The sequence below is a fragment of the Symphalangus syndactylus genome, chromosome 2, assembly GCF_028878055.3.
Source record: "Symphalangus syndactylus isolate Jambi chromosome 2, NHGRI_mSymSyn1-v2.1_pri, whole genome shotgun sequence".
NCBI classification, from domain to species: Eukaryota; Metazoa; Chordata; class Mammalia; order Primates; family Hylobatidae; genus Symphalangus; species Symphalangus syndactylus.
Window position 1 is genome coordinate 8,971,485 of NC_072424.2, and position 20,925 is coordinate 8,992,409.

General features: G+C 44.3%; 1 long non-coding RNA gene across 1 annotated transcript; it reads left to right on the forward strand.

Annotated features, from left to right (window-relative positions):
• The first annotated feature begins 1,795 nt into the window (after positions 1 to 1,795).
• Positions 1,796 to 19,172, forward strand: LOC134735775 (uncharacterized). The gene is made up of 3 exons (XR_010119240.1): positions 1,796 to 1,905; positions 12,605 to 12,685; positions 19,154 to 19,172. It is a non-coding gene; the product is annotated as an uncharacterized lncRNA (long non-coding RNA).
• Positions 19,173 to 20,925: the final 1,753 nt, after the last annotated feature.

Genomic DNA, 20,925 nt, shown 5'->3' on the forward strand with positions numbered 1-20,925 from the left:
GTCCTTCTCAACACTGTTCCAAGCAGCCATTCACATTTAAACTAATGTGGAAGGAGAAATGAAACATGTTTGCCCTTGGCTCTGGTGTTTTCCATTAGCCTTCTGTAAGACTTCGGGAAACTCATCTGACTTCTCTAATCCTCAGTTTCGTACTCTGTAAAGGAGTCTTATGATAATGTACCCTACGTGTATACAAACTATCCTTCCATATTAGGGCGTGTGTGCATAGGGAAAATAAACCACCAGCACCACACCACACTACTAAGAAATAATGCTATACACCTGGCCACTTACAGCCTGTTACTACCAGGACCCAGTTAGAACCGGGATCCCAATAGAATCAAAGGAAAAACAATGCCGAAATGGAATCAGAGTGCCGACTGGTATTCTAACAAGTGTGTTGTTAGGTAGTTTTGCAGTTAACACGTGACTCATACGGTTATCTGAATAATATTTTAAGACAAATCCCTGAACTCTTAAGAAAAAGAGACTGGTCAGTCTTAGCATCTCTGATTCCCCACCCTAGGAAAGAAAGGCCAATGTGGTCATCCAAAGGCCCTTTAGGAGGGCCCTGTGGGAATGGGGAGGCAGTCCACAAGAGAAAGTGCTGGCTTCCTGGGGAGACGTGTGGACCTGGCCCTGGCTGCACTGACAGAACTCAGTCCCCTTGCTGGCGTGGTGGGAAGAACTATGTGAAGGGCCACAGCTACTTCAGTGGTAAGGACTGTGTCAGGGGCTCCAGGATCAGGAGCCAAATAAGGGTCTCAGTGCAGAGGGGCAAGAGGAAAAAGGCCACCACCTGACCAAGGACTGGCCTGCAAAAGACCAGGATTCAAGGATGTGACTGCTTCAGCTGTCCGATGAGCAGAACTCAAACCCACACTCCCTACACCTGCTGGTGCAAGCTCCTCCCTTCATCATGGTAATTTCAAAAACCCAAGTTTTCATCAAGAGCTCCCCACGCCTCTCCTTCTTGTCCTATTACAATCTCATCATCACCTGTGTGTTCGTTCTACTGTTAAAGGAACACAGGATGGCTCCAAAGCCGGGAGGTCACCAGCTCCACTGAAGAGTAAGGAGCACAGGACAGGGAGGCTCGGATGTGGTGCCAGCCCTGCCCCTCACTGAGCAACCACCTGACTTCTCTGTTCATAGGATGACAGCGCAGGACTAGTTGGGTGAGATTCCTTTGAGGTCTCCCATCTTCAGATTAACAAATCACAAGCCCTTTTCCTCCAGACACAGATTCCTATGAAGAACTTTTTACAAAAGAGGTGGGAAAACCACAAAAGGGTATGCTCAACTGCAGTCCGACTTCTTCAAGGAGCTCCCTGGATTTCCTTTAAGATCAGCCAGCTTTCTTGTGGGCACTGGGAACAATGTTAATTTGCATAGTTTCTTTAAACATCCAAATGGATACCTTTCGGGTTAAGCAAATGAACACGACATGCGATTGCTTCTAATGATTTGCAACCCAAGAAATTTGTTTAATAAGCCTGTCTTCCCAAGCTACTTTTGTGACATTAGAGACCACTTACAACAAAACTGTCTTCAGTAGTCAAACTTAATCCTTACTACCCTACCTTTGGGAAATGGAGGGATTTTATAACGATCACATAAAACCTTATGTGGTTTGAAAGCCCCAAACTCCGGACAAATGTGTGATGGTCGTGTAACAAAAGAAACATATTACAGAGCTCCCCACTTTAAGTGTTTTACATATGGTTTGCTTTTAGGATAGCATCTCAAGTGGAGGGTTTTGCTGATTAACACAATTGATTTTCTTAGCCCCAGTGTTCCTGTAAATGTTGGAGCCAAGAGCTGGAGTCAGCGCCTTGAACCTGGGAGAGGCCAGGAGGCCAAGGAGCCTCAAGCACTGTGGAGGAGGAAGCCTGAAATGAAAAGGTAGGGGCCATCAGTACCGGGGTTGAATGCCAGGTGCTTCTGATTACACTCCTGTGTGACACTAGTTGTCAGCATGGCAGAGCCATGGTGGTGTAACTGCAGCAGGGACTGTAATCCATGAGTGGGCAGGAGAGAGGGTGGGAAGGAGGGACTTCAGGCTTTGCCTCACACAGAGGGTAAGGGAATGGTGCAGGGTGGAGAAAGGGGATGGGGATGCAACTAAAACAGGAGGGGCTCCTTGGCTCCTGCATTCCTCAAAAGAGGCAGAACATCCTCCTGCCAGGAGCCCCTGGGAGCTCCTGTTGAGAACTGGAACCCTTCAGGCCCTTTTGTGTCAAGAAGGGCATGGAGGATAATTCCTAAGGAAACGAACCAGAGGCAGCCCAAAGGCTCCTATTAGAAAGACTTTTCCTGAAACTTCCTTTGCCAGTTTGTGGGTGCAGGGCCTGGAGATGGATTAATGGGACTCGCTGCAGGCCCCTGTGGGGCTTGTGGTGGAATGGCGCACAGATGAGGAAATAGTTTGCTCTCTGGAGTAGTGACCTCTACCCAGGAGTTGCGCAGGGGCAGTGGGAGTGCAAAGGAGGCCCCTCCCTGCACTGACTGTCCCTGCAGGAAGCCCTTTTCTTTTTTTTTTTTTTTTCTCTTTTTCTTTTTTTGAACTGGAGTCTCTCTCTGTCGCCCAAGCTGAAGTACAATGGTGCCATCTTGCTCACTGGAACCTCTGCCTCCTGGGTTCAAGTGATTCTCCTGCCTCAGCCTCCTGAGTAGCTGGGATTACAGGTGCACGCCACCATGCCCAGCTAATTTTTCTGTATTTTTAATAGAGACGGAGTTTCACCCTATTGGCCAGGCTGATCTTGAACACCTGACCTCAGGTGATCCACCTGCCTCGGCCTCCCAAAGTGCCAGGATTACAGGCATGAGCCACCGTACCCAGCCCAGCAAGCCCTTTCCAGGAGCCCCAGTGTACAGTGTAGGCCCTCACAGAGAAAACAGGCTCAGCCAGGATATCTGCTGGGGTTGGAGGGATGATGCAAGGAAAGACCTGCAAGAGAAAATGCATGGTGCTGGATGTCTAAGGGGAGGAGCACCATGCAGGTAAAGAACCACAGCTATTTGTGGAATTTGGATCCAGTTGTCCAGTAATTGGTGGACAAAGATCATTGCAAACCTTATATAGCTCTCCCTCCAAACTGTTCCGACTTTAGACAATTGACTATCAAAGGAATGTACATAATGTATGTAAACAAGCGAAGTCCACTCATCAGATGTATGTATTTGGATACGTTGGCTTGAAGAACTACTCACACAAATGGAAGCGCTTTGGAGGATGTTCCCACCCTGGAATGGGCTATTTAAGTGTCTGTGACTCAGGACTGGGGTTTTGTTTGATGTTGGCCCTTTTTAAACCAGCTCCTACACTCATTACAAAGTGTTTTTGATCCATTTTCGGGAAGGGCTTTGTTTGTGACACATGGTTGGCAGTTTGGGCAGAATCTTTTAAGTGGTGTGAAGAGCTGGGGAGTGTGCACCTGGGTCGTTAGGAGGAAGTGGGTCTCCCCACTCCCCTGCCCCACTGGGATGAAACACAAGCGCCCGTGCTTTTGTGACTTGGAAATTAAAGCAAGAGACGTGGGGATTTCAATGCTGAGATTGTGATTTGCTGTCATTTGCTTCTGACTGGGAAAGCACGAATGAAATTAAGACAGGAAAAACAGCCACACTAAGGGTTCTGTCTCAGTCACCAAAATACAAATTTAGAAAGGAAAAGTGGCTGTATTTTCTCCCAGGGTAACTGCTTCAAACCAGCCTAGTGCATTGAACCACTGGTTTAAAGTAACAGGAGGCAGATATTGGAGAGTGATCACCACCTGAGTGGCAGAATTGGTGCTGGGGCTGGTGCCGGTGGCCGTATGTCCCATTGTCTCTTTGCTTGAGATAACCCCACTCAATCTAGGAGTGCAGAATGACAGACACTGAGGTCCTCAGAATGATCCCTCCATCTGTCTGATCAGCAGCCCCTGGAAACGAGAGACTCTCCCTTCTTTGTCCAGGAGCCCACTGGACAGGAATAGGACAGCATCTTCATTCCTGGCAGGGGTAGGGGAAAGTTGTGAAGGTGGAGGTGCTCATTTCTCGGTGAGGGCAGTGTCAGGTGGCCTTTGCTGGTGCTCTTCACAATGCAGGTGAAGGAGGCCCAGACCAAAGCTGCCAAACCCAAAGGACCTTTATTAGAAAGTGAACTACAGCCCAGAGAAGGAAAGGCAGGAGGACTCCAAGGCACAGAGGCTGAACTCAGGTCTCGTTCACTGGGCCCTCCGCAGGCCTTCCTTTTCTCATCTTCTCCAGCTCCAGGCAGGTGTTACCCACCCAGGACCCAGGCTTACATCCTTTCAGCTGTGTGTCCTCAGAGTTGAAATACATAATGGTATTGGTGTATCGAACCACATCAAAGCTCTCTCCCAGCTTCCCCCAAAAAGAATCTTAGGGAATGGCTCTGATTGGCCTACCATGGATGATTAGGACAAGCTCTGGACCAATCACGGTGGACAGGGGAATGAGGTACCTTCCCAGCCACGGTCACATGCACCCACCATGGCTTGGAGAACAGATCTGATATGGGAATGAAGGGGAAGGGGTGAGAAGGGCAGGATCACCATGAGGTAGTAAGCCACCAAGTTTGTATCCTCCCTGTTCACAAGGATGGTGCACCTGCTGTGTGACAGCCCTTGAGCCCTGTGTGCTGGGCATGCATACTCACATGCTGCCTCACCTTAAGTCTTCACAACTCTTCATCCACCAGCTGTGTATGGATTGGGCTGGGGAGGCCCTGGTGAGGAGGCGGCTGGGGTGCTCTGCTTCCTGCAGCCCCATCTTCCCCAAAGCAGTAGAGGGAGTTTCTGGCCACTAAATAAGTGCCCGGTGGATCTGACTCTGTGCAGTGGAGCTTTCCAGGGAGCCTGTTGAGAAGGGGACACATTTCATGAGGCTGGACAGCAAGACAACTTGGTGCCAACCCAGGGCACTCTCCTAGCCTTGTCCCCGCCCCAAGGCCAAGCAAAAGCATTGGCGAGTCTGTGCCTTGGTTCTTTGTCTTAGGGATTAATCTTAATTAGCACATTTATTGGAGATTCATTAAGATACTAAAGAACTAGAAAGATAGGACTTGTAGAAATTAATGATAATACAGTCATGCACCACATAATGATGTTTTGGTCAACAATGAACTGCCTGTACCATGGTGGTACCAATAAGATTATGATGGAGCTGAAAAATTCTTATCACGTAGTGACATCGTAGCTATCATAATGTCGTAGTGCAACATATTACCTTGTGTAGGCTTGGGTATGGTTAGATTCACAAATACCATGTGATACAATAGCCTGTCATATTCAGTACACGAAGGTGTGTTGCCTGGGAGCAATAGGCTACACCATCTAGGTTTGCGTAAGTCCACTATGATGTTTGCGAGATGACGAAATCACCCAACCACACATTGCTCGGGATGCAACCCCATCGGAAAAAAATGTGTAACCATATTTGAAAATGACGATGACTTTTTAAGTGACAGGCTCTGGGCTAGGTGCTTTATACCCATCCTCTTTCTGCATCCTCACAGCAACCCTATTAGGTAAGTACTGTCATGATCACAGCTTTAGAAATGAGGAAACAGAGTGGTTGAGTAACTTGGTAAGATCACACAGCAGTAGGTGTTAGAGTTACTTATGCCCCAATTTATTGCTTCTTCGATGAGTGGAAGCCACAGGAGAATGAGAGCTGGCATTTACTGGGCCTCATAGGGGACATTGATGGCTTTTACCTGCAAGCTCTACTATCTCTTTGTGTATAGCAAATCTCCCATTGGTCATAGTGGTGGGCTGATGAGAGTTCCTGCCTGGGTGGATGTACGGTTATTGCAGGGAGTTGCCTTTTCCTGCTGGGGCACAAAGCAGGGACCACATTGGCTCTGGGCTGCCAGTGGCCATCTTTTCACGAAGGGAAGTTGCGTGGAGATAGAGAGAAACAGAGCCCAAACCACACTGTTGAGCCCCTGGATATGACCAGATCCAATCATGAGTATAAAGCCACCCCTGGACTTCTCATTTCTCTGTGACAATAAATTCTCTTGTTTGAATAAACAACTGTGAGTTGGGTTTCTGTCACTGGTGACCCAGAGTCTGGGACAACACAAGGGTCTCCTGTGTGCAGACACTCAGTACTGTGTGTTTTTACATGTGTCATCCTTCTAAAACCCACAGCTTTGGCCAGGCATGGTGGTTCACACTTGTAATCTCAGCACTTTGGGAAGCCAGGGCAGGCAGATCACCTGAGATTAGGAAGGAGTTTGAGACCAGCCTGACCCACGTGGTGAGACTCTATCTCTATAAAAATACAAAAATTAGCCGGGTATAATGATGTGTGCCTCTAGTCCCAGTTACTCGGGAGGCTGAGGCAGGAGAATCGCTTGAACTTGGGAGGTGGAGGTTGCAGTGAGCCAAGATCACACCACTGCACTCCAGCCTGGGCAATGGAGCGAGACTCCACCTCAAAACCAAAGAAAACAAAACAAAAACAACAAAAAAAAACTCACAGCTTTGTGAGATGAGTATCATTACACCCATTTTATAGGTGAGGAAAGTAAGGATTACAGAGGTCAAGTTACTTGTCCAAGGCCACTCAGCTATGAAATGGCAGAACCAAACCTTACAGAAAATTACTGATCTGCAAGCATCAATATTCCTAAGAATATTCCCAATTCCTAAGAACACAGGATTAGGGAGGGGAAGGGAAGAAGGAAAGACGAGAGAGAGAGAGAGAGAGAGAGAGAGAGAGAGGAGGGAGGAGGGAAGGGAGGAAGGACAAAGAGAGGGAGACAGAGAAAAAACTGTGTTAGCATTTTTCAATTGAGGAATTTGAAATCTTTGGGTAGCAAGTTATGATGGTATATTTCTAGGGCTTAGGAATTTTATCCTGCTATTTGTTCTTCAAATAAAAGAATCAGAGTTGCTGACTTAGTTTAAACCAACTCCAAAGACTGCAGAGTTGACTGCTGATTAAAAACTTGTCTTCCTTTGTCTGAGAAGGAAATAGTAGATATGGTTTCCCTGAATGTGTCACATTTGCAAATTTGATTTTCATTTGCAGCATTCGAAAATGCCAATGATTGGAAAAATATAACTTGATTATTAACAAGCTAGCAATAGTAACTGAGGATTCTCTTTGGCATCTACCCATGCTTGTGTGATAAAAATAAATTGGAAGAAGTCTAAATATGAATTTAAAGGTGATTTTAGGATCAGCAATCTAACAGTTTTTCTGGTCACCCTATGCTAGTAAGTCCATGGACTAATTCCAAAGTACAGTGGGTTCTTAGATGAATAAAATCTCTAGATTCTAGTAATGCAAAAGGTCAATTTTGATTCAATGTGCTTTGCCATTTGTGAACTGAGCCTGAATCTTTAAAAAAGTAAACACATTACAGCCATTTTATTTCTACTCTCTTTTAGAGACGTGCAATCATTTTTAATGGTTAAACGTGTATTCAATTGCATTTTTCAAATCCTCATTGTTTCATTTCCTTTCAGTTCTGCTATCTAAAAAATTTTTTCCACCTCATTTTTCCTGATCATTTGTTCTTCATACATATTCCACAGCCACAGCCCCCTGGTTGCTGAGCACTAGGGAGAGTTGATAAGAGGAATAAGGTGGTGTTCGGGAAGGAAGGAGTTAGCCCCTCCTAACCCTGCTAGCCACAGAAAGACTTTCAGATTTCTATCGACTTAGGAATAGAGTCTATTGGAATGTGGTTCAAACCTACATCTTGCATCAGTGGAAATGAGCATTGTGATTGCTGTGCTGAAACCTGTGCTCAAATGCATTGGGGGTTTTATACTGTGTTTCGAACTTCCAAATAGATAATGTCAGAACATTTCCTAAATGGGATACTAACATCAAGATATACGACACCAATCAACAAGCATCAGGCAAAGCAGTGCGTAGAACTCGGGGTGGAAGAGACTCCTAGAGAATTTCCATTTCCATTCCCTGTGTCAACAGCGTGCTAACTCACCTCCTAGATTGCTTTATGGTTTCAGGAGAAATTCTCAGTAGGCTCCCTGTGCTGTACTCAGCTCCGTGTTCAAAGCCCAGGAATTAGATATGTCGTAGTTTATGAAACTGTTTATGAAAGGATCTTTTTTGAATTGTTCAAAAATCCAAAAGGAGTCAAACTTTGACAGTTTAAGACAACGGCAAGAGGGTCATAGTGAGCTCCCCAGTGCAGCCTTAGCACTGAGGCTCTCTGGTGGAAAACGCAATTTCTTTTCTGTGAATTTCTTCCAGCCCATAATGCTCTGTTTGAAACTTTTGCCTTTTTGAAAGGATTTCTTTACTATGAAGCAGCTGACAAAGGTCATATGATGAATATGTTTCGGGGATGATAACATTTTGATTAGATATGCAAGAATCTTCTATCCTTCCCTAGGATGTCATATTCTAACGTTTTCCATTATTTAAAAAAAATCATGTAAGTTGATACTAGTCTGCAATAAGAACTTGAATTTTGTGGCTTATTTTCTTTGCCGTAATGTGCCAGCACTGTGGGCATTGTTGCAGAGAAAAAATGACTCTTCCCCAATAAACCAAATGCCCAAAGAAACCCCTGGAGGAGGCAGGGATGTCCATAAAAGTTGAAATGGATTTCATAATATGGCATTCAATTTAGTATAATAAGTAGAATTAAAAAATAGCCTAATCTGCCAAACGAAAATACCTTTGCTCATCGTGGAGGGAGGGACCTTGTACAGGAACCAAATGTATGTGGCTTAAGACATGCCAAAATATTTTTATTAAATTATTCATTTTCTTCCATTTAAGTCATTAATTACCTGAAAAAAAATGGAGATCTTTGTCTTTCTCTCCCTCTTTAAGCTTGAAAAATTAGCCCCTTAAAGACAACTACCAGAAAGCATTTATCAAAAGGTCCATCTTGGTTCTGAAGCTTATTGAGAAAAAGTCTGTGTTTGCACCTTTGTCGTTCTCCTGCAAAGATTCTCAGTAAGAGAAAATATTTCAAAAGTGATACCAGTAAGCTGACATCATTAATTGTTCTCTAAGACCGGGATTGCTGTGGAAAATGAAGCACCAAGCCTCAGCCTTAGAAGGCAAAGTGGGAACCTGTTTAGAAGTTTGATAGATGGCATCATGATGTTCAGAAGAAAAAACGGGTACTTAGAGACAGAAGCACCTGGAGAGTGATGGAAGTGGGCTCTGCCGCCTGTGCCACTGGGTTTGATGAAAAATCAGCACAAAGACAAGAGAGCAGGGAAAATGAAGAAAGATGAGGGGACCCTCAATCCACAAAGGTGTTAAACATGCACTTTCCACAAATGCAATGCTTCTAAATGATGTCCCCAGAAATCAAAATGATCTAATAATTGCTGCAAAGTACATATTTACCAAGATAAAACTTCTCAATCTCATTTTGGAAACTGAAGGTTTGGGAGTTTATTTAAAATTCTTTGTAAATTTTTTTCCCTAAACCCTCAATAACAGAAATGAAAACAATGGGCACATCATCTGATGCAGTTTCATGATTACACTTTCACAAAATGTTCATGCATCCACATTTTACTCCATTCTTAAGCAAAATGATCCCTAAGCAGTAAGTAGAATGATTTGAATGTCCACCTTAATATATATTTTGGTAATAAGATCTTTAAAAATGTTTTAATTAGCAACCAAATGCCAATTTTTCCAGGCGTGTTTCCCACTCCCTCTCCACCCAGGGTCAATGGCAGCATCCAGTGTTTTCAGGCTGTCCCTGAACTCTTTGTTCAGTGATTGGAACTGATGAATTGTAGCTTCCTTTGAGCCAGACTCTGCCAACAGACCTCAACTTGCGTTTGTTATGGAGCCAAAAATAACCTTTAAATGATTAAATTCCTCAGTTTGTTTTGGTGGCACGAAACGAGAAGACAAAATTGGCCACATTGCACCCCAGGAGGAACTCCAAAGATGAACCTGGGGGCATCCTAGCTCCATCGTGTCCTAGCTCTGTGGCCTTAGCACATTTCTTAGCCGTACAGAGCCTCAGTTTTATTGTCTGTAAAATGGAGATGATAACACCTGACTTACCAGGGAGGCTTGCAACTGACTGTGATAATGTTAGTGGAAATGGCCACCGCAGTGACCCCTAACCACAGCAGGGGCTCAAATCGCTAGCTTCCTTCGGAAAAGATCACACAGCACGGGTTGTAGAATCTTATAACCCTCATGTAGTGCTTTAGAGTTGTTCAAAATGCTTTAATATCAATCATTGATTTCTCTCAAAGTAACTTCAAAAGCCAGTGCTCACCTCTCTCCTGACCTCCAGGCCTGGGATGTAGTGGCCTATTTTGCATCTCGTGGAACCCGCCCTTCCCCTGGAGTGCCAGGTCTTTGTGAAATGTCACCAGCATCCTGGCTGCTCTATGCTACCCCAATCATTGGCCCCCAATGCAAGTCTTTTTTTTTTTTTTTCTTGCAGACATTACACTGGTGTGCAATTATTTCTGCAGCTAGACAGTGCTGAATAAACATCTGTCAGACAAATGAAAACATGAATGAAGGAACCCGTGAAACAATGCAAAGATAATTCTACAACGTAACTGAGAATTAAACTCCATAGGCTGGGACGGCTGGGGAAGGCATCCTGGAAGAATCAGGACTCAACATGGAGCAGAGGGGGAACTAGGGCGGATCTCAGGAAGAAGTGGAGGACTGGAAAAACAGTCTAAGATCAAAGCGGGGATGCCAGAGGGACACCTGCAGGGATTGGGAAGCCAAGAAAGTGTTTGAACTTGATGCAGTGGTTAATAGTGAGCCAGTGCAGGTTCTTGAGCCCAAGAAGGATGTGGGAGATAACTCCCACATCCACAGGTTTTCCAGCTGTGAAAGATGGATAGGACTGGCTCTTCAAAACACAGGAAACATGGCAATGGCCACCTCACTCCAACTAGCTAGGAAAACCTTCCAAGGAAAGGCTTCAAAGAATGGGTATTGTTTATCAAATGCTTTTTCCTTCCCCAAATGTATGGGCCAAAAAATTATACATTATAGCTATGGTAATACAGTAATTATTGACCTTTGCTAATTAATTTTTTATTTTTTTTTTAAATCAGGACTCCATTTGAAAATGGCAGTTCCACCAGGCAGCGGGAGGAATTTCCCTGGAGCTGGCCCTCCTGTCACTGCACCACCTCTAACGCCCATGCAGATTAAAAGCCGCCATTTATGGGCAGATGTGGATCCTATATTTTGACTTTGTCTAATTGTTCTTAAACTGGGCTAGCTTATTTAATATGAGGACGTTGTGGCTGTTGCTGAAGGCCGAATTAGCAACCATTACCTTTTAAGAAATCTGTGGACAATCTTTCCCAACCGTAAAATCATTTCCATTCTCCAACCACCAAGTTTTCAAATGGATTTCGTAAATGTGCAAAAACTCCAAGCAAATCTATTTTTTAAAAATGTCAGGCTGCAAATAAGGAAAATCAGAAGGGGAGAAGGGAACACCATCTGTCAATGCCCCACCGGCCTTCACAGCAGCCCCGTTCTTATGATTAACCTACCATACTCCCCATAAAGTCTAAATCATTCTCACCTTCCCGGGAGTTTGTAAGCCAGACAATTGTGAAGGGGAACGACTCATAATATGACTGCAAAATTTCACAGTTGAAAGTCAAATAGCAATGATTTTGCTTTGCCAGCCTGACACCACCTTGACCATGTGGATGTGAGTCCCTGGGCAGTGAACATGCTCTGTGAAGCATCGGAGTCATGTTGGTGCAAGCAACTCCTCAATTTAAAACGTGCTAGGACACAGTCACAGAGGGCATCGGGCACTTTTTTCTCCATCAAAATTCCATACATTATGATAACTGGGGAATTAATGCCAACCACAACATAAAACCTCCACCAATTATGCTGTGTATGAGTCTGAGTTCTCCAGGGAAATAATATATATCCTATTGGTTCTGTTATATCTATATATCTTGTAATTGTGTGTGTGTGTGTGTGTGTGTGGTGTGTATAGTCGTGCATTGCTTACTAACAGGGATACATTCTGAGGGATGGGTTGTTAGCTAATTTCATCCTTGTGCAAACATCATAGTGCATTTACACTCACCTAGGGTAGCCTACTCCACACCGAGCCTGTATGGTATAGACTATTGCTCCCAGGCTGCAGACCTGTACAGCATGGGACTGTACTGAATATGGTAGGCAGCTGTAACACAGTGGTAAGCATTTGTGTATCTAAACATGGAAAAGGTACAGTCAAAATACAGCATGAAAGATAAAAAATAAGAAACCCATATAGGGCGCTTAACCACGAATGAAGCTTGCAAGACAGGAAGTTGCTCTGAGTAAGTGACTGAGTGAGTGGTGAGTGAACGTGAAGGTCTAGGACATGACTGCACACTATGTAGGCCTATAAACATTGCACACTCAGGCTACACTAAATTGATTTCAAAAATAATTATGCTGTGACATTGTGACAGCTATAACATCACTCAGCAGTAGGAACATTGCAGCTTCATTATGCTCTTACGGGATCACTGTTGTATATGCGGTGCATCATTACCTGAAATGTTATGGCACATGACTGTACGTATATATAATAATATGTATATAATGAGATTTGTCTTATTATAAGGAATAGGCTCCTGCAATTACAGAGGCTGAGAAGTCCCAAGATCCACAGGTGACAAGCTGGAGACCCAGGAGAGCTGATAGTGTAAGTTCCAGTCTGAGTTTATGGGTGTGAGAACCAGGAGGGCTGGTGGTGTGGTTCTAGTCCAAGTCCAAATCTGAAAGCAGGAGAAGACCAACGTCCCAGCTTAAGGACAGCCAGGCAGAGAGAACTCAGTCTTTTTTATTTTCCATTCAGGCCCTCAGTGGATTGAAAGGGGCTGACCCACATTGGGGAGGGCAACCTTCTTGACTCAGTCTATAAATTTGAATGTTTCTCATCCAGAAACACCCTTGTGGACACACCCAGAATAATGTTTAACCAAATATCTGGGCACCCTGTGACCCAGTCAAGTTGACACATAATATATACCACCACATGCTGGTACTTAAAAACATTAAGGATCATTTCACAAATGTGTTGACCATTTTAACTCACTCCTCCCCTGTGTATAACGCAGACCATGCAACCTGAGACCACGTGTTGAAATTCACCTCTTGGACTATGTCTTAAAGATGTCCCCATGGGTCTAGAGATGCCACACATAGATTCATTGACAATCCCTGAAGAGAACTAAGGCAGGCATTCATTTTCCTCACATCTATATAGTCTTAAATAAGAGCTGCCATTCAGGTACTGAAATGTGTGGTGCATTAACCTCCTGAGAAACACTCACTCTACTTATTATTTCTGAGAAAGACCCCACCTCTACTAACTAGCACTCTTGTTCTCTTCTCCCATGTCCTTCTGCTCTTCCTTCTATAGTGCAAGCCCCAACAATGGGCATGATAATGTCAAAAGCAGACTTGAGAAGAGCAAGAAGACACTTCCTTATTCATGGACACCTCATTGATTCATTCATCCATGCACCATTCATTTTGAAAAGAAATAATCTGCCATTTGGGTGGCAAGGAGGAGATGACAAAACTGAACATACTAGGCACAAGAGAGTGAAGTTGAGAATTATTTACACACAAGTATTGAAATGATGAGTGAGTGGGTTAAAGGAGGAGTGACTTATTGACTGAGGTGGAAAGGGTGAGTGCAGTGGAGTCACTGACAACATGACTGAGATCCAAAGTCCAAGTCCAAAGTTGGAGGACATTCAAGGAATAACAGTGACCAGGAGTAACATCCAGTGAGTGCAACATGCCATAAGACTTTCTGAGCTGGACAGAGAGCTGCAGGCCTGCAGAGAGGAGTGTGACTTTGGCCAAAGTCACACTGCTGCTGGTTCCTCCTTCTCTGTCCCTGTCAATTGTCCCTGACCTTGTACCCAACTCTTCAACTCTTTCAACCCTTATTTTAATCTCTCTCTTTCTATTTTAGCATATAAAATCGTGGTAAAATATACATAACATGAAATCTACCATCTTAACCATTTTTCAGTGTGTAGTTCAGTGATATTCATCACAGTCACATTGTTGCGCCACCACTACCACCATCCATCTCCAGACCTTTTTCATCTTGCAAAACGGAAACTCTGTCCCCATTAAACCATAACTCCCCATTCCCCTTCTCCCCAGCCCCTGGCAATCACTCTTCAACTTTCTGACTCTGTGAATTTGACGACGAGGGACTTCATTTGGTGGAATCATACCGTATTTGTCCCTTTGTGTCTGGAAAATATCACTTAGCGTGTCTTCCAGTTTCTTCCATGTTGTCGCATGTGTCATTTTCCTTCATGAGGTGGAATAATATCCTACTGTGTGGATGCGTCACAGTTTGTGCATCCATTCATGCATCAGCAGATGCTTGGATTGTTTCTGTCTTTTGACTATTGCAGATAATGCTGCTGTAAACATGGATGTGCAAATATCTGTTTGAGTTCTTACTTTCAGTTCTTTTGTGTATATACCCAGAAGTGGCATTGCTGAATCATACGGTGATCATATATTTAATTTTTGGAGAAACTGCCATACTGTTTTCTTTTTTTTTTTTGAGACAGAGTCTCGCTGTGTCACCCAGGCTGGAGCGCAGTGGCACAATCTCAGCTCACTGCAACCTCTGCTTCTCGGGCTCAAGCGATTCTCCTGCCTCGGCTTCCTGAGTAGCTGGGACTACAGGCCCATGTCACCATGCCCGACTGATTTTTGTATTTTTAGTAGAGACAGGGTTTCACCATGTTAGCCAGGTTGGTCTCGAACTCCTGACCTCAGGTGATCTGCCTGCCTCCACCTCCCAGAGTGCTGGGATTACAGGCATAAGCCACCATGCCCAGCCTGCCATAATGTTTTCTGTAGCAGCTCTACCGTTTTACATTCCCACTGGCCATGTACAAGAGTTCCAATTTTTCCACATCCTTGCCAACACTTGTTGTTTACTGCTTTTTTTTTTTTTTTTTTTTTTTTTGCTAATATTTATCCTAATGGGTGTTGTCCCCAGCCTTTGGGTTTCATGCCCTAGGATCCAGCCCCTCGACTCTCTCTTTCACATCCACACTCATCCTTTGGTGGTATCTTCCAGGCAGAAGGCATCATAGAACATCCACCCACTAATGACTCACAGATCTCTTATCTCCAGCTGAGATTTCTCTCTCAAAATCCAGACCCCTTTATACAGCTGCCTGTCTACTTTCCTCTTGATAACCAAAAGACACTGCAAAGTCAACATTTCCAAATCTGAATTCCTGATCTGTACATCCCCACCCAAAGCTACTTCACCCACACCTTCCCCATCTAGAGGGTGGCAAGTCCATCCTTCCAGGGGCCACTGCCCTTAGACCTTGCCCAAAGGAGGAGGCTCTCGGGGGGCTCCTTCCCTACAGGGCCCCTCTTACTGAGGCATGTGTGCACACACGTACACATGCCATTTAGGCAAGAACATGTGGGTTTCTAAGTCGTCATGAAGCAGGGCTTGGTGCTGGCAAGGCAGGACCCTGAAACATTTGCTCTGAATTCTGATTATGCTCAGGCCCGGGAACACAGCCCCTCAGCCCCACTACACACACACATCACCTGCCCTGTGCCATTGTCTCAGTACCACAGAGGTTTGTGGTGAGGCTGCTCCATGGGAGACAGATGCTGCCTCTGTCTGTAAGGGGGACTTGAGTCGGGAAGAGCAAATAGAAATGTATTAACTTCTCACACCCTTCCTTTAAGTACGATTACAATAGATTGTTGTATAATGATGTATCACTTCCCAGAATTGCCCAGTGTCCATTTTCTTACCTGTCTTCATGATCCAATATGTGATTCCAGAGCTGCTCTGGTGAGCACGGGGTCCACAACAATTGCATGTGGTTGCTGAGGAACCATGGCCGACAATATTAAGCAATGCATAGTCTCAAATTTGCATAAATGTAGGTCTAGTTATAACCTACATGAAATGAGATATGCTTGCTTTCTCCCTCCCTCCTTCCCTTTCTTTCCTTTCTTTTCTTTCTTTCTGACAGGGTCTCACTCTGTTACCCAGGCTAGAGTGCAGTGGCACAATCACAGCCCCAACTAATTCTTTTTTAAATTTTTTTTATAGAGATGGGGTCTCCCTATATTGCCCAAGCTGGTCTCAAACTCCTGAGCTCAAGTGATTCTCCAGCTTCAGCCTCCAAAGTGTTGGGAATACAGGTTTGAGCCACCACACCTGGCCTACTGTTTTTTATATAAGCAACACAGCATTTGCTGGTCTGGTTACAGTACTCAATAGAATCATAAATAGTTTCACTTTTACCTAAATATTTCAAGTGATTTAATTAAATTTTCAAAGATTTATAAAAATTAGCTTTGATGAAAGTTATTTCCATAATTAAAATTTGTGTTTTGGCCGGGCACGGTGGCTCACGCTTGTAATCCCAGCACTTTGGGAGGCCGAGGCGGGCGGATCATGAGGTCAGGAGATTGAGACCATGGTGAAACCCCGTCTCTACTAAAAAATACAAAAAAATTAGCCGGGCGTGGGGGTGGGCGCCTGTAGTCCCAGCTACTCGGGAGGCTGAGGCAGAAGAATGGTGTGAACCCAGGAGGCGGAGCTTCCAGTGAGCCGAGATTGCGCCACTGCCCTCCAGCCTGTGCGACACAGCAGGACTCTGTCTCAAAAAAAAAAAAAAAAAAAAAATTTGTGTTTTGCTTTTTAACAGCTAATTTTGAATGTTTTAGAGGTAATACTTTTTGAAAATATGAAAAATTATTTAAATTTATTTTCTAAATTTACATTTAATTTCCTTTTTTAAAAAAAATTTTTAGAGACACGATCTCGATCTGTCACCCAGGCTGAAGTGCAGTGGTGTGATGACCATCACTCACTGCAGCCTTGAACTCCTGAGCTCATGTGATCTGCCCGCTTCAGCCTCTGCCTCTTGAGTAGACAGGCCCACAGGCATGCACCACCATGCCTGGCTAGTTTTGTAAACACATTTTTTAGAGATGAGGTCTCACACTGTTGCCCAGGCTGGACTCGTACACCTGGCCTCAAGCAAACCTCTCGCCTTGGCCTCTCAGAGTGCTGGGATTATGGGTGTGAGCCACTGCACCAGCCTTAATGTACATTTTTGAGAAAAATACATTCAAAATGTGGCACTTTATCACATTAATGTTAAAAGATGAATTATGTGAAAATCTTGCTCATACAACATAATTATTGATTATACTGAAATGAGGCAAGACAAATAAATTTTACGGAAAAAGTACATACTCATTTATGAATTATGGATGTCTTTATTTTTGACTTATTCAAGCATTGCTGGCCCATGAGTAAAACCCCCAGACGTGTACAACAAGCATGACATTCAGCCATTGAGATTTTGCCAACTTTCAGCCAATAAAAATCATAGCTTTCCACGTATTTTTTGGTTTCATCATTAGGAAAGCAGGAGGATAGCCAATATTTTATTTAAAAGTTTGCTGGCTCAATTTCTTCTTTTGAAATATTTAGACCTCTGGTCTGTGGCCTTCCAGTTGTATTCTCCCTCCAGGATCCATGTGTGCTAAGTGCAGGACAGATATTTATCTCATCCTTGACACCTCACTTTTTTTTTTTTTTTTTTTTTTAATGGGGCAGGGGGACGGAGTCTCACTTTGTCGCCCAGGCTGGAGTGCAGTGGCGCGATCTCAGCTCACTGCAATCTCCGCCTCCTGAGTTCAGGTTATTCTCTTTCCTCAGCCTCCCGAGTAGCTGGGATTACAGGTGCCTGCCACCAGGCCCGGCTAAGACACCTCACTTTCTTTCTGGTGCCTCATTCAGTGTGGCAGAGAAACCTGTTCGCTGAAGCTTCAGGTACATGCAGTCGCCTAAGACTCTCATCACCTCCACCCTCATCTGTCACCTGGTGATGTAGGTGGCTTTGACTCACTCCTCTTCATCCTCTGTCAGAGCCTTCTCTGTGACTCCACTCCCCTCCGTTCCTCATCCAGGGAGCCTTCCATGCCCTGTCTCTAGCCTCCAACCACCCAGACCACATCTCTCCTCCTCTCCCAACCCTACCAGTCACGTGTTTCCCTCAGGGCTCCAACTGTTCCTGCTGCCTGAACACTGTTCCCTTTAGCACCTTTGCTAACCTGCCTACTGCCTTTGAGACAAATACCACCTTCTTCAGGAGGCCCTCCTTGACCACTCTACTTTAAATTGCAGTTGCTTATCTGCAACCTGCCCTGAACCTCCACCCACCTGAGCATGCTCTAATTTTTTCCTATGCTCATTTCACCTTCAAAAATTCTCTATCATTGACTTAGTCATTACATGTATTTTCTAAACATTTGCACTTAAATACAAGCTCTGTAAGGGCAGCGATTTTTGTCTGCTTTATTCATTTAGGTATCCTGGCATATGCTGATACTTAATAAATATTTATTGAAGAAGTGAAAGTGGGCCAAAAAAATGTTCTTCAGTGGGGAGTAAAAGCAAAGCAAGTAAAAGCAGTTAAGGAGAAACTTGGGATCATTTGGTCAGCCCTAGGTTGGTCCCCACCCCAATGGGGTGTTCAAGGCTCAGAGAACATGAAAGTCTTGGCTGAGGTTTTGCAGATTGCAGGGAAAGAGCCCTGGTGGGCACCTGGTCTGACCACGGCTGCTGATTTTTCGGTCTTACCTTCAAGGAAGGGCTCCCATGCTAGACCCCAGAATGGAGATTTGGCCTGCTAAGTGACAGGCAGCCCCTGGTCTTGAGCAGTGAAATCACTGAGGATGAAGATACTTTTAGGACTTGCTGGTCAGGCGACTTGGGTGGAGACAGACAAGAAGCTGGGAGAAGACTCACCCAGGACCTTCCTGGCTAGGGTCAGGCCAAGGTTCAGGTCCAGGTCCTCAGGCAGCCACCTCTGTCTTAGCCCCTGCTATGGCCTCCCACTGTCCCCAGATTTAGCAAATAAAAATCCAGGATGCCCAGTTAAATATGAATTTCCAACAAACAACAAGATTTTTTTGTATAAAAATATGCCCCCAAGACTGTGTGTATTGTTTATCTGAAATTCAAAATTTCCTGGACATTTTGTATTGTATCTGGCCATCCTATGTCCAGACCACTGTGAGGGGGCAGGGCCTGGTCTCCGCTACTCACCTCCAAAATCCTTTCCTTACCCAGCCTGCAGGTGTAAAAGGGCCCAAGGTACAGCCACTCCCCTTGCGTCAGCTCCAGGTAAGTGAAGCCCTTTCTTCTCCTCTTGGGGCAGCCTCTCATCCCAGCTGCTGGGCTCTTCCAACCAAGGATGGGTGAGGCTTGAATTCAGGGCAACTTCTCAAACATCAAAAGAAGCATTTAACTTCTCCCTGGGCAAGCCCTAACAGAGTCTGGCTGTTCTTGGGGAAGACAAGCTCAGATTCTCTTTCTCTCCTCTCTCTCTCTTTCTCTCTCTCTCTCTTTTTTTTTTTTTTTTTTTTGGCTGAGAACCCCATAGCAGTGGAAAAGGCAATATACCAGTTATTTTTATTTTTATTTGTTTTATTTTATTTTTTACCAATAATTAACCCTATTACACCAAGTTTTAAAGAATTGGAATATAATGGAACATACTTAATGTGAAGTCTGTGCTGAGCATAATTCAGCCTTGGATGATTTGAAGGCACTATGTGACTCTACCAGACCCGCTATTAGTCTCATCACTGCAAGTACGAGGTCATCACCATGGGCTCTCTCATCAGAACAGGGAGTGGTGGAGAGCTTGCTCGGCCAGACACGACTTGTGGCCAAATCGCTTGTGCCTACGGTCCAGTGATGGGAACGAGTGATTTCTCTGACTGCTTCTTTCTTCGGCAGGAAGAAAATGCATTCAGAAATAAGTCTACATTGCACAACAAAACAGCACTTTGTCTCAGTCCCCAAGGAATCTGCGGCATTTTGGTCGAGGCACAGTCTTGACTGACCACATTTTCTCTCAAGGTATGGCCCACTTAGCCGAATGAGCAGAGCACATCTATAATTAGCATTATATGCAGAATAAAAAGACTCTTTAAAGAAGATCTCTGGGTCCTCATAGTCTTAAGCATCTGTTGCCATGGAAGCCGGCAGCAGCTCCAAAAATCTAGAGTGGCGAGCAACAATTACCCACTCGCCGCTGAAGGGCCTCTTTAAATAAAGTTGCCTTTTTTCTTTGGATTCTGAATAAACATAAACCTGGGTTTTTAGCGCAAAATCCTGATTTCTAGGTTATTGATGCCATCCTAAATTAATACAGTCTGCGCGACAGCACACACCACCCCAGCCAAGCCAGGGATACTCCTGTCTTCTGAAAGCTTGACATTTGTTTTTCATCATGAACTTAAAGGTCACGGGCTACAGATGGATCAGAGTACCTGCCTGAGTTTACATTTACATGCATTTTATTTTATTCCCACATGCACTTTTTATGAGATCCATCACTGGAATAAAACTGTAGCGCTCCCATATTCTCTAGGCTGGCTAAACTAGGAGAGTTGTCAAGCTGCTATCTCTACATAATTTGAATTAAAATAAGAAATATATGCTGATTTGATATTTCGAAAGCAACAGCTTTAAGTTTGATGTTGGCTAAAACTGGCCATCACAGAGAGTGCACACATTTCTAGACGTTACTTATTAGTGTAATTTAGGGGCAGATTGATGATAGACTCTAATCCTATTATGTGCTTTTTATTTAAAGCCATAGACTTCTCACAATCCAGCTAACCCCAACGTGATTAGCCAACGATCAATTCACAATTGAGGGGGGAAATGCACCTGCTGTTATTTTCTACAAATGGATGTTCGTGTTTGTGTTTCTGTGCGAGGTAGGCATGCCACTTGCATCGTTGTATTACTACTGTATCGCCCTTTTTTGTGATGCTAAATAACATTTTATATTTTTACCAAAATACCTGTGGAGCTGACAGAGCATGATG